A 13,670-nucleotide genomic window follows, 5' to 3' on the forward strand; every position below is an offset into this window, starting at 1 on the left:
GCTTGCTTGACCTTGATTCATACCATTTTCCCCCTGCACAGTGATGCACAGTACCATCACACATGCTAGCTGAAGCATTTCTGTAAGCCACCACAGCAGAAGCCACAGCACCTTGCCTGGAGGGCTCTGAATCACTTCAGCCACTCCACACATGAAGATTTTTCCTTTATACCACAGGTAAGCTGTCAGCACTCCTATTTATGGAGCTATATCTAATCAGCTACATCTGTCCTAGGATGCCTGCCAGCAAGGAGAAATCCCATGTCAAAGGGGGATTCCCTACCTGACTTGCCCAATGGAAGAACGCAGCTACGATGAGGAGAAAGGAACCATCTTGCTGGCAGATCGGCACAGCGACAGACGCTGCACCTGTGATTGCTACTGTAGACAGCACAGACTTGTTTGGGAACTCTCCTTTAACATTGTGTGCCCAGCAGCGAGACGAAATTGCGTGACACTCCTGATGTCTACTCAGATGCATCTCCCATGCCCCAGAATAGCCTAAGTCAGGCAGCATATCTTGGGTAGACTTTCTGGTGGTTCACAAGAAAAGCCTGGGAAAGGAGGATCAGAGACAGCACAAGTGTGAGAGGGCTTGAACAACACTGCCGCAAGGTCTGGAGGCATGTTGCCTTGCCTGAAGACAGCTCTTGTGTAGTACACTGAGGACATGTTCCAGAGATACGTTGAAGGACCAGTGACACATATAGGTATTTCAAGCCAGGGATACGCTACTGGGCGGCTGTCAGGGCTGCAAAGACACTAATAAACAAAATTAGTCCTCCCTAGCATAGCCCATCCCAAAAGGCTTCCTCTGTGTGCTCATTCAGACAGCAGGGCATTTGAGCCCAGTCTCCTGTGGCAATGCCCACTGAGGCTAGTCTCTCCTGTCACAGTAGGCAGTGGCTTCTCATTCGTCCTTATCCCTCTTGGTGGCAATCTAACAGCAGGAAGGAAGTGAGAGCCAGGGGCAAGCGTTCATTCCAGGAATATCCAAAGCCAGGGAATCTATTCCCCTTTATACATCTGTTTTCAGAGTATAACACATGTCTTAGGTGAGTTTAACAAAACTACGAAAAAAAATCTGTGAAACTAGACCAGGCATCTTAGCAGAACATACTTGAAGAAACTGCTGAAAAACATAAATTAGAAGTTATCATGTTTTCTATTCCAGGCTGTCTGAAATACAAGGCAGGACATACATATCCCTGAGTGGTGGATATGAATCCCACTGGAACCGGTAGCCAGCAATCCAAACTTCTGAGATAAGCCATTCTTTTGAGCCACTGCCTTTGCCTCAAAAGCCCTTGACAGGTTTTCCATACTCTCTAAAATACCAGACATTATCTCTTTTTTTTTTTTCCTGTCAATGCCCACCCCTACCCCCACCCCCACCCCCAGAAGAAGATAAAGGGCAAAAACCAAAGAGGAATTTCTGTTGCACTACCTAATTATATTTGAAGTAAAGAACCATTAGAAGCTGTTGCAAAGCTAGACTCTACCCCAGTGACAGGGTAGGAGCACCAATACACAGATTTTTGCACCCACAGCTGCTTCTTTTTCCCTGCAAACACAACACTCCCTGCAGAGCACTCACACAACAACAACATAGCTACCTCATTGAGAACAAGCTAAAATATATCTGAGGAGACTTCTGGAAAGGCCTTCTAAGAGAGCTGGAGAAAACAATACAACCAGCAGACAAGTGCACCGAGCACAACAGAATTCACTGGGAAAATATATTGATCTGGCTTTATTGATTGTGAGATTTGAGAAACTCACAAGAATGCTTGAAGTTGCTCATTTACATTTTGTTACCCAGAATGCACTTCCAACTCATCTATTTCCCACAGGCACCAACATCAAAGCTGTGGAAACAAGCTATCTTTGCATGTAGGTTTTTCATTTTAATTAAACATTATAAACTAAGGGCAGAAATTCCTTCTTCTTTCACAGCTGGAGAAAGCATAAAGGGAGGAATGAGGGTAGAGAAACAGAACCCATCAGTCACTGTACAGAGAGCAATTGCTTGGCCGTGGATGCTTACAATTGCCTTCTAACTGCTTGGCTCATTCGTGTAACATATGGTGAAGCATGGAAAACCTACCTATAGCCCAAAGGTCACTATGCCACCTGCAGACCCCAGCCAACATGCAGCCTTGCACAAATACACATGAAAGTAATTAGGGAGGCAAGGGAGCTGGGATTTGAAGTGGAACCCCCTCGAGTCTGCCACATTAATTCTTCCAGCTGAGCTGGAGAAGAAGTCTGAATTCCCAGGGGTCTGATTACCACAGCTTGTAGGTCAGGGTGGAAAGGTGATTTACTGTTTCCTTGCCACTAACATGCCATTGCATTTGTGGGGTTTGGGTTGAGGGAAGAGCATAAGGGAGTTCCAAAGGAGCCAGGTTGTTTTCCTTCATTACTTGCAGAGCCATAGCCTGGCAGGCTGCTTTTTCTTGCCATTGTTACTTTTCCATGTGCATTCAGTTTAGATATTACATTTGGGTTGTTCTTCTTGTGAGTTTGCAGTTAAAGGAGACGAGGTCTTTGGGACCAACGTGGTAGATCCCAGTGGGGATCCCATAAGTGGATGCAGAGTGACAGGGAGTTTGGATTTAGCACTTCGTTATAATGTTGCATCCTCTAGAAGTCTTAATTTGTGGACTACGACCCTCTTCCCTGTATTACACTGATCAGAACAACTTTCCCTTACTCCAAAGATCTTACAGCCAAAGCACCAGCCAAGAGATGAGCATGATACAGCATGACAAGGTAATCATGGTGGTTGGAGGGGTGTGATAGTTTTGGAGGGGTGAATTGAAAACTGGCTAAAAGGATGTGGGATGAAGATGAAGGGTAAGAGGATAAATGTACCCACCAGGAATCCAAGGTTCAGATGCCAGTCTTCAGGCTTCTCTCCCAGTAGATCCAAATGCCTGTCGTCATCCTACCAGGCAACTTGGAAAAATTTTGACAGTCATCATTCCCTTCATGATACTGGCATATTCCTCTTGTCTCCACCCTATTTCACTCCACTTGATTCATCATCTCTTGCACACAGTTTCCTGTGCTTTTTCTCTCAAAGGTTCACTGCTCAGGCCACTCCTCACACAAAGTTATGACTCCAGATATTGAAAATATCACCTAGCAACCAGTGAGGATGGCTCTGGTAATGTTAGTGTATGGAGAAAAACCCCACAAAAACCTTGTGACAAAGACTTTACCTCAGTCCCAGGGCAGCTTCTCATCTCCAGAGTCCTTCTTTCCCATGCACTACCTTGCAAGAGGATTTAGAGGCAGGAAGGAATTTTTCCCCAGCAAACAGGCGAGGGCCAGGGCAAATGCAGCTTGCCTGTCCTGCAGCTGGAGATCTAAAATATCCAGCATACATGTACTGGGTGTAGGTGGCAAGGTTTTGCTAGTGGGACAGAGGGAGGCTGCAGGGGTGGCCCCTGTGGGAAGAGGTCATGGGCTGCCCCATGCTGGGGACAGCCAGTTGCAGTCAGCTCCATGAAAGACCCACTGCAGGACAGAGCTGAGTCCATCAGCCAAATTGGTGGCATCTCTGTGAAAACATATTTAAGAAAGGGCAGAAAATGCCATAGAGAGAGGAGGGAGCAAAAAGAGTGAGAAACAGCAGAGGCAACACCAAGGTCAGAGGAGGAGGAGGTGCTCCATGGCACTAGAGCAGGTATTCCTTGCAGCCTGTGGAGAACCCACTGCAGAGCAGAGAAAAAGTATGAGAGGGAAACGAGCAGCACAGAGAAACCACTATGTACTGGCTGTAACCCCCCATCCCCACTGTGCTGCCTAGGGAGGGCAGATGAGTCTGGAATGAAGGAGTGAAGTTGAGCCTGGGCAACAGAGGATTGTTTTAATGATTGAATTTTTTGCTTCCCATTAGGAATTACATTTTTATTTTAATTGGCAATAAATTAATTTCTGTCTGTATCTATCTCAACCCATGAGCTGTCTCATTCCTGTTCTTCCCATTTTCTCCCCTTGTCCTGCTGGGAGTGAGCAAGCAGCTGGGTGGGAGTTTGGCTATTAGCTGAGGCCAATACAATGCAAAAGTGTAGCTTTCATAGACCGCATGATCCAAGGTGCAACATGCCCCTTAGATGAAAATAACTGGTTTCATGGCATACTGGAGCGTGCAGCCTCTGCAGACTTCTGGTCAGTGGCCCATCATGCTCATCATCAAATTGTTCATATACACTTACTGAGTGACAAGCAAGCCACTGCATTCATCTATGTGCCTCCTTTACTAAGTGAGCATACATCAAAAGCGCGGTCACCTACGATGTTTCTATTTCATCATTCCCCTAGAGGTTTTCTATCTAATTTTGAATAACTGTTTACATTTTCTGGATTGTGTCAAATAAACAGACACCACTATATGGAAGCTCAGGATACAGGAAGAGGCAGGGATGGGGAGCACTGCTCAGGTCTCTCTCTTCTCATCTCTTCCTGGAATATAAATACTGGGCATACAATTCCTAGTGAATATAAATACTGGGCACTCAATACCTAGTACAATTGTCTCTGTTCTTGTGGAACTGTCTGGGTAAATTCTCTGGCATCACACAGAGCTGTCTCTGCTTCTTGAAAAAAACAGGCAAACTCATGGGGGACAGTTCTGAGTGAACAGCAGGAATGCTTCTATGCTACCTTTCTGCCGTTGCTTGGCCAAGGATTTCCAGGCTCTTCACATGATGCAGTCACTCATCTATCAGATCCAGATGATTTCCTTTCCACAGTGGTTATCAGGGAGGAAGGGGGTTGGTGTCTGCTGTTCCTGCTGAATCTCCCAACTCTGCATTTTCATTTTCTACCTACCTCCCAATGGAGGTGAACAAACCAAAACAGCTATCTCCATTTAACAAGATGTTCTGATGAGAGAAAAGAAAGCAAAATGTGCTGGGACAGCATCAAAGTCAGAACTATGGTAGCTGCTAGGTGTTTCTCCCATCATATGGAGAAAATCAAGGTACAAGGGTACAAGCTACCTAGCAAATCCCCTCACTGAATATGAACTGAGAAGCCACTCCTAAATTCTAATCTTGGACTACCATCTTCAGCTAGTTTTTGCTGCCTTTCCCTACATTTGAAAAGGAAGAGCAAACCCTAACACTGCTCTAGAACAGCTTTTACTCTGCAACTAGTTGATAGAGTCACATGTTGTACAAAGTAAAAAAAAAATAATTGTGTGGGGACAATGGACCTAAACCTTTCTCTTGCTGATTCAAGCATCAGAGCACAGGCATGCTCAGTTCTATAACCCAGACTAAGCCTTTTGCTGAATGTCCCCAGACTGCCATTTCAGGGAATGTTTACAGAAAGTTAATGCCATGTCAGCATCCCCATGTGGGAAATTGCAAATATTTAGGCACTGAAAATGCAGAAATGCATGCATTCAGAGGCTGGCTTAAGAGACTTTCACTCTGAATGCAGTGCTTTCCAAAAATGAACATAATTCCTCACTGGAAAGTTAGATAACTACAATTTATTTAAGTGCTGCTTAATTTCCTGTATGATCTAAATGAATGTATTTTAGTTCTGTCTTAACACAAAGATCTGAAATTTCAAGCACTAGTTTTCCCCAGAAAGAGATTTTCCATCCTACCCGTAAAGATGCCATCTCCCTGGTGAAAAGCAAGGTTCTCTGGCTAAGGGTCAAGGAGTACATGTTCCCTGTGACAGAATAATGTTTTTCTGCATTATCAGTCCAATACCACAAACATGAGACAATTGTGGAATGGCAGAATGGTTGCACAGCTCTCAAAGAAAAATACCTCATATTTGAGTCTCTGATTGCTGTGGGTAAGGGTGATACATCTGACCGTCTAGTTTAGGGACTTAAAGCACCTTACCAGGTGTTTCAGAGCCAAATTCTCTCTCATTCTTAGAACATTTTTCACAGGCAGTTCAATTTTTGTGCAGCCATCACGAAATAAAACAAGGTGCTGCCTGTTTTTTCCACATACTTTCTCTACTTTACTCAGAGAAGAATAACGCAGTTCTGAATCACTTCCCATCAGTGCGAGGAATGAGCTTTAAGTGGTTAATAATACCCAGTCAGGCTGGTGCCTCAGTGACAGCAGACAGCAGAATGGCTGAGATGGGGTCTGAACAAGCCACTCCATGTGCTCTTTGGTCACTTCTTAGCCCTTGTGTGTTACAAGTTATATCAAAGTAGCTGGACTCATTACTAAAATGCTGATTTGTACTCCAGCATCTGGACATATGCCTGACTCTTGCCCACTCTGGGGTGCTGTGGAGCATATAAACTGGCTGGTCTTTATCAAGATACCTGGTCCCACTGCTTGGTAAATACTGTGCAGACTTTCTCTGTTCAAAAGCTCATCTTGCCAACAGATTCCTTAGAAGAAATATAGTTTCAGCCTGGGCATGAAGAAAGCGCATATGACTCCTTCTGGTGGAAGTCTCCATGAGAGTGAGATGGATAGAGGGACATCATTGCCCAGTGATCCATCACCAAGGATAACACATAACACAGTGAGAAAAATTTGGAAAGTATATTTTGACCCCATGACCAAAATTTCGTATGAACTCAACTCCTGTTTGGGCTGAGAAAAAGCTGAAATGCCTAGCTGAGATCTAAGGTGTGCTTTTTAACTTTTCAGGTTTTAGCCAAGGTTGTTTTTCCCACACCTGGTAAATCAGTGTCTTAGCCCTTCCTTCTATGCCAGGGAAAGGAAAGTATGGCATTAACACAGTTTGAAAGGCTCTGATTTAGGGCTTGGAGAAACAATTGCAAGTAAATTAGTTACTACAGCTTAATGAGTGTGTATCAGCTGAACTGAAGTAACTGTGCACACTCTCTGCTCATGGTGAATGCCTTTTATTTAATACACAGATATAATAGCTAACCTGCTGAGCTTTTTATTGTTGCCTTTGCAGACAGAGGTAGGGCCCTGCCTTTAAGCTCCTTTGTTCTGGTGACCACAGTTATCTTTGCCATATTTTCCCCTTCTAAATAAATCTCTTTCAAAAGCGAATATTCATGAAGAGGAATTAAGCCAAGCAAAGCAGCAACCTGAGGCTCTGGAAACAACTAACTATTGAACACACCACAACAGTCGCTGTTACCATCTGGTGTACCAGAGAGTCAAGGTGCACAGCTGTATCCTCTTCTGGGCAGAAAGCTGTTCCAAGTTTTAATCAACATTTGGAAGTAAGCACCTGCCAGGCAGAATAAATGAGAAGATCTGCATTAGTCCACACTGTAGGTGGCACTTGGCTGTTTTCCACACCTGCATGTCTCTGTGCAGCATTGTGCCTTGCATCACTGTGTGCGTGACAGGACTGTCACGTTCCCCAGAAGCACTGGATATTGGACATTTGCCAGCTGTAGGGTACAGGATGAATGGTTTGATGGGCTTTGTTGGAGATGAGATCCTGGACTATCTAGGCCAAGCATCCATCTAGGTTTTGCAACTGCTTGAACATCTAGAGTGTTAACCAAGAACGAGCTTGAAACTCAGTACTGCAAAGCAGTATTAGCAGGAACAAAAGGTACAAAGTTTAGGAGACAGTAGGGGCAGAAGGTAGCACTGGGTTCAGACTCAGCCTTTCTCACTTCTGCCTAGGCTTTACGCTGTGAAGGAACTCAAATCTTAAGTAGGACAATTATATGAAAATATTACAGCAGTAGATGAATCACTCAACTTTATTAAGCTTTAATGACTGTTTTGATTGCTCTGACTGAGATGACAGGGGTGATTCCGCTATATTTACTAGACCACTTTAAAGTAATATCAATAATTTCAACATTAGACCTGCTGATTTTCTCCTTGTTCAACACTTGGCCAGCAATCCAGACCCTTTGTGTCTGCACACTGGCTTATGGAAAATGGGATGGCATAATGCCACAGCCCAGGGAAGAATCATCACCCAGATAAGAACGATTGATTCAAGAAATGAAAGTCAGCATTGCTACTTGCTATACTAAAAGCTGGAGAAGGGGGAGACCTTTACAGGTCTCTCCCATGTAAAATAATTTAGAAACACTGTGGAGTTTGGTGCATGGACTTTTTCTTTGCAAAAAGGAGCAAATCCCACTCATTTAAATTTTGCCAGATGGCTTTAGACATTTTGTTACTAGACCAGTAGTGGTAATTTCATCAAACTGGAGGGATTTACAAATGGGATAAGAGGAGATGTTTGTCTCTTGAGTTTCTCCACAGATATGCTTGCCCCAATTCTCTGTTGTGAAGAATTGAGATTGCCTATGTTTTATGTCCCACTCTTTCTCCCCTGCAACAGTGGAAGTTCTTGTCATGGAGTATTGTATTACACAAGATCTGACCTCATGGGCCACTTCTGGTGGTTAATGACTCTTTTTTGTTCCATTTCAAACCTTGAGTTACTGAGGTCAAACACAGTGACCCTAGCCTTCATTTGGCATCAAAGGGAGGGATACAGCCTTTATACACTGTGGGAACTTCAGCTTCAAAAGACACAGTGTCAATACATACAGAAAAGTGCCTCCAGCACTTACTCATTACTAACTAGGGGAAGGCAAGATTTTCCTATAGGTTCCAGTAGGCCCAGGCACAGAGAATACCAGCAGAACAGTTGCTCTGGTTGAGGACAGCAGAGGCCATACAGAACATGGTCTTCCATAAATCTTTCAGCCAGCCAATTTCTTTAGGATGTGGGGGATTCTTAGGAAGCACATGGGAGGACACACCTGAAACTACTGATATCCCAGATCTTTACAGGTGCACTCTAAAATAATCTTAAATATCGTTACGGAAGAATTCCTGAGATATCTACCACCCACCCCTTACACTGAGTCAAGGGCAGCATTCAGACATATTTGTCTTCCTTTGAAAACCTTTTTTGTTGGCTGCAGCTGGAGGCAGACGGCAAAAAAAATTGCTTTACCAGATGATTTCAACTTTGGAGGTCTGGCTTCAGTTCACATTGCATGGACTTCACCTTTCACACGATACCAGACCACAGGTAACAAGCCTGATCACCAGACCATACAGATGTACTTTCTATAGCATGTTTCCTTATAAGCATGCTCTTGCCTCAGTTCTCAGACAGCTGTATCAGCCTTTGGATTTCTGAATATTTCAAAACTGAAGGGAAGCTGCTGCCAGTAGACCTCAAAGTGATACAGATTTACATGGTTGCTGGGTGTTGGGGACTATGAGCAGATTGTAGGGCTTGCAGGTTTTTTTTCTGGTAGACTTTGGGGAAAAGGTAATATTTTAAAGGCTTTTCTTGATATGCTTTCCTTCCTTTCTCTCACATACCATAGTTCTTTGTTTTATGCTATTTCTGTTCTCTGTTAAATTATACAGTACATTGCTCTGTAAGTTGCTGAGATGGCCTAACTTTAAACATAGATATGTTAACGCAGAGAGAAATCCCTGTGACTATGGGACTGCTGCTGGAAGTTGCATGCCTGAATTAATGTAGCTGCCCATTTAATTTAATATAGAAAGTATTTCAATACAATGTAAAGCAAAGTTAAAAAAAAAACAAAAACAAAAACCAAAACCCTGCAGAAAAGCTCTACTGTCCTAACAGCATGAAGGTAAATGTCTTTTCTGTCTGTTCCAGCTGTGTTCAAAGTTCTTTAGCAGCAGCTTGAACATTGCAGTCCTATTACCAAGCTCAAATGCTCTATTTCAAGAGCTGCTGTGCACCTCCACATGCCCTCAGGCTCTCGCTGGGAAAAACTCCTTTTGTTTCGGTGTGGAAGCATTGGTCTGATAGCAGCAGATATAAAGGACACTCTCAGGAATTGTGATCTGGAGACACCCTGTTACTTGCTTAGAACATCCCCTTGTTATATCACTGAAAGGTTTTTCGCAGATAGAGTAATCATCCCAGAAAATATCTGAAGCTAGCACTGTTCTGGCAAGAGGGAAGAGCAGAAAAGGGGAAATAAAGGGATAGCAAGACAGTTTATCACAGAAGTCTTGTTTTGAGAAGGCTAAAGAGGGCCCTAACTCATTACTTTACAATATATCCCAATAAACAGTATACGTTGCTGCCTAAAAGCATACTTTCCAACTCTGCTGTACTGCCAAAGATTACTGGCAAATATTCTTTTTTTAACTCTCCAAGCCTTTGTCCACTGCTGCTTCAAACAATGGCAATTCGTGAGGATGTGGAACAAACAACCACAATTCCTTTCTGAATGTTTGCTATGGTGCGAGCAAATAGGGAGAGCTTTAAAGGAATCACTAGTTGAGAATAGCACAGGTGAGAGGAGACCTGGCACAGAAAGGCTTTTGCAATTACAACCCAACATTCTTTGCTCTGCAGCGGAAAGGAGGGAATCTTCCCCTCAGCTGGGACTGCAGCTAAAAAGGGAGGCTCTTTTAAGTCTAGGTACGAGGCAACGTGAGGACACCAAAGATTGGGGGAGAAAAGGAGTATAAAAAGGCAGTCTCCTCCAAAAAACTGTTATCTAAAAATTTTCAGGTTTGAGTAAAATTAAAAATTGAGATGGGTAAATCCCAAGCAACAGAAGAAGAAACCTGCAGTCTGCAGAAATTCATCTAACAATGCCTTGGGATCACATAAACAAGGTTATTAATAGCAGCCTGCCCCTCAAGCAGCCCTCAAAGGCTGCTTCCTCCCATTCTTCTGTCTGCACCAATTCACGGCAGAGAAGCCCTAGCTTGAGAAAGCCTCATTTGCTCCCTTCTTGTTTTTATCTTTCCCTCCACTGCACTTCCTTTCAAGATTGCAGGTCAGAAAAGCCGGAAATCTCTTTGTACCTCTGCGACTGCCAAATTCTGACCAAGAAATGTACCTCAGGTGGAGCCCAACAGCCCCTGCACATGGGTGCCGAATCATGTGGGAAAGAAAATATACCGTCAGTGTGGCCAGGCACACACAGCTTTTTTTCACCAATAGTTCACGTAAGGGTGTGAGCTGGGGTACAGACTGCATTTCCAGTTACTTCAAACAAGCCAGCATTCCTGTTTCACAGCCACAGGACATATGGAGGACTTGACCTCGCTTTTCCTGAGCCTTCCAGTCAATATCCCAGCAGACAACCCCAAAACATTGTTTTTCTCTGTTCTGGCTTCACAAATCCCAGGCATCTCTTTAGTGATTTTGCTAGGAAAAGGCAGAATTTTATGTGCTCCTGGGTTTTTCGGGTTTTTTTTGGTTGTGGTTTGGTTTTGGTTTTTTTTTTTTGAGGAACTTACAACTTCTAAGAAAATGATTTTATACTTTCCAACTTTTTTTTGTTCTGTTGTTACTGAGATTGCAGCGATACTTTCTCCAAAAGTTAATTTGCTCAGCTTCTAGAGTTACAAGAGGGCTGGGGAATAAAGAGAAAAAAATTTACACAAACTCTAGGATTATCACACAACACTAGCAAATGTACCTACCATGTAGAACACAGAGGCAGCCAAACTCAGATTTGCACACAGAGCAAAGAAGAAACCATTATGAATATTGCAGAAACACAAAAGGTCAGGACAAATTTCTCTGCGTCTACCTGCAGCTATGTACAAAATATTTGGTAAGCTTTGCTCTTCCAGGTTGCTGACCCAGTCAGAAGGTGCTAAGCAACAGAGAACAAACTTAAAAAATGCATCTGTTACTTTGACCTGATAGCTTCTCTGAATTCAAACCTAACAAGGTGTCAAAATAAATGCTGCCCCAAGATTCACACTTCAGACACAAATCAGATAAATACAGAGAGGTAGGCATATGCTCCCTGCCACTCCCTCTTTCCATACACAATCTAGAATATCTGGGCTTTCAGGATCTGATGTGATACACAGGTTGTTTTAAACTGGCATAAAACCACCTACTGAGCATCGAAAAAACCCTCTTCCAGTACACGTGTAGAAGCAAGAGCTGTTGTTGCCTTTGCCAGTAGTACCTCAGCAAAATACATTTGAGGACTCTGTACTCTACAATCTTCTTGGCTGTATCACTTTCCCATGCCTCAAGGACTCAGCCTTCCTTTCTCCAACCTCAGTCAGTCCTTCAGAGTTGAAACAGACAGTTTGAGTCGTCAGCTTTCTTCTGGACACCCTGACACACCCCAGGCAAAAGTAGGTAATACAGAGAACCTCTTTCCCAGTCTAAAGTTATGGCTCCTTTTGTTTCTTTTGAAAAACCATTTGCATTATTCAATGACAACGCTGTACACAAGAGTGTCTGTTGAGCAGGGTGCCTCCTGTAACTGTGTCTGAGATCATACAGTCTTACTATCTGCAGAATAAAATAACTGATATTACTTCTGTTGCTAAAGAATACCCAGCTAGGGGAGCTGGCGCTGTGTTTGGTCATCCATCATGGCCACAGAGCATCCACCAGTAGGATATGAATGCACCGTGGGCACTGTGACCCCAAGCCAACACCTTGCATGATGTTCTTGGAGCTGAAAGCACTAGAATGCATCATGCTGAGGCATCAAAGCTGTGAATTAGCTTGGATTCAGGAGGAACATAGCCACATCATTCAGTGCTATTGATGAGCAAATAAACAGGAAAGCTATCACAGAGCTGTGCTCCGTTGCATAGACTTATGGGTTCAGAACTCAGGACTACCTCTTCCCCTGTTTCTCCACAGATGTTACAGACATGCTTCAGCAGTTTTGCTGAAAACTGAGCATTGTGTAAGCACAGAAGGAGATCTTACAAATGGAGAAGAGGAAGCCAGAAGAAGTACATTTATGACCAGAAAATATTTTTACCATTGTATTATTAACTGTTGGGACTCACTTCTGCAATTCTCACAGAAGTCAACAAATTAAAAGTACTCAAAAGATTACAGGATGTTTGTGTGGATAATGGGACATGCAAGATTACTGTAAACAGTGTAAAACGGATAAAGAAGTTACCATCCCATAAACCAATCTCTAATTGCCTACAGGAAGATGGAACTTGCCCTGTCCTACTCATCAGTGGTAACCTTACATTTTCTGCATTCTTCTCTGAGGGTCTGCTACTGAGCACTCTCTGAGACAGACTTATTTTTATATATGTATATTATATTTTCATATATCACTCTAGGTAGTTCTTGCATGGTCCACTGTAATCACTGGATTCTGTCTGCATGAGATTGCAAAAACATAGAAAGATTTGATCATAGGGAAGGCAGGGCGGAGATCCTGCAAGGGACTGAGCTTTTTAAGGAGAAATATCCCTGGATTATTTTTCCCTTTTTTTGTCATGTTCTGCACTGACGACAGAAGCTGGGAGAAAACAAGGAGCAAGTATGTCAGAACAGGGAGTAGTCTGTATACCCAGTCATGACAGTAATCTACAGTTGGGCTTAACCCTGCCAAACTGCAATTAAGAAGACTCATAGCATATAAAGGGGCCAGAACCTCTCTTGTGTTAAACATTCAAAACTCAAAGGGCTACTCTCTAGGCACCACTAATGATAAAATCACGGAAGAGCTCAGGATGTGCAAGAGCAGCCTACAGATTTCCAATGACTTTTCTCTAAAGACAGTGTTGCTTACAGCAACCAATATCAAGAACAGTCATGCTGGTGGCACTCTTCCAGCAAAATGTTATCAACACTCTACTTCTGTACACAGCTAATTATACCGTGCCCAAATGCCACAGGAAGATGGCTGCTCTATCAGGAAATGCACAGAAACATATGCTGCCATATGGAGGAGACAGTCTTCACTGAGACCA

The sequence above is a fragment of the Leptosomus discolor genome, chromosome 3 (genome assembly GCF_034619465.1).
Source record: "Leptosomus discolor isolate bLepDis1 chromosome 3, bLepDis1.hap2, whole genome shotgun sequence".
NCBI classification, from domain to species: domain Eukaryota; kingdom Metazoa; phylum Chordata; class Aves; order Leptosomiformes; family Leptosomidae; genus Leptosomus; species Leptosomus discolor.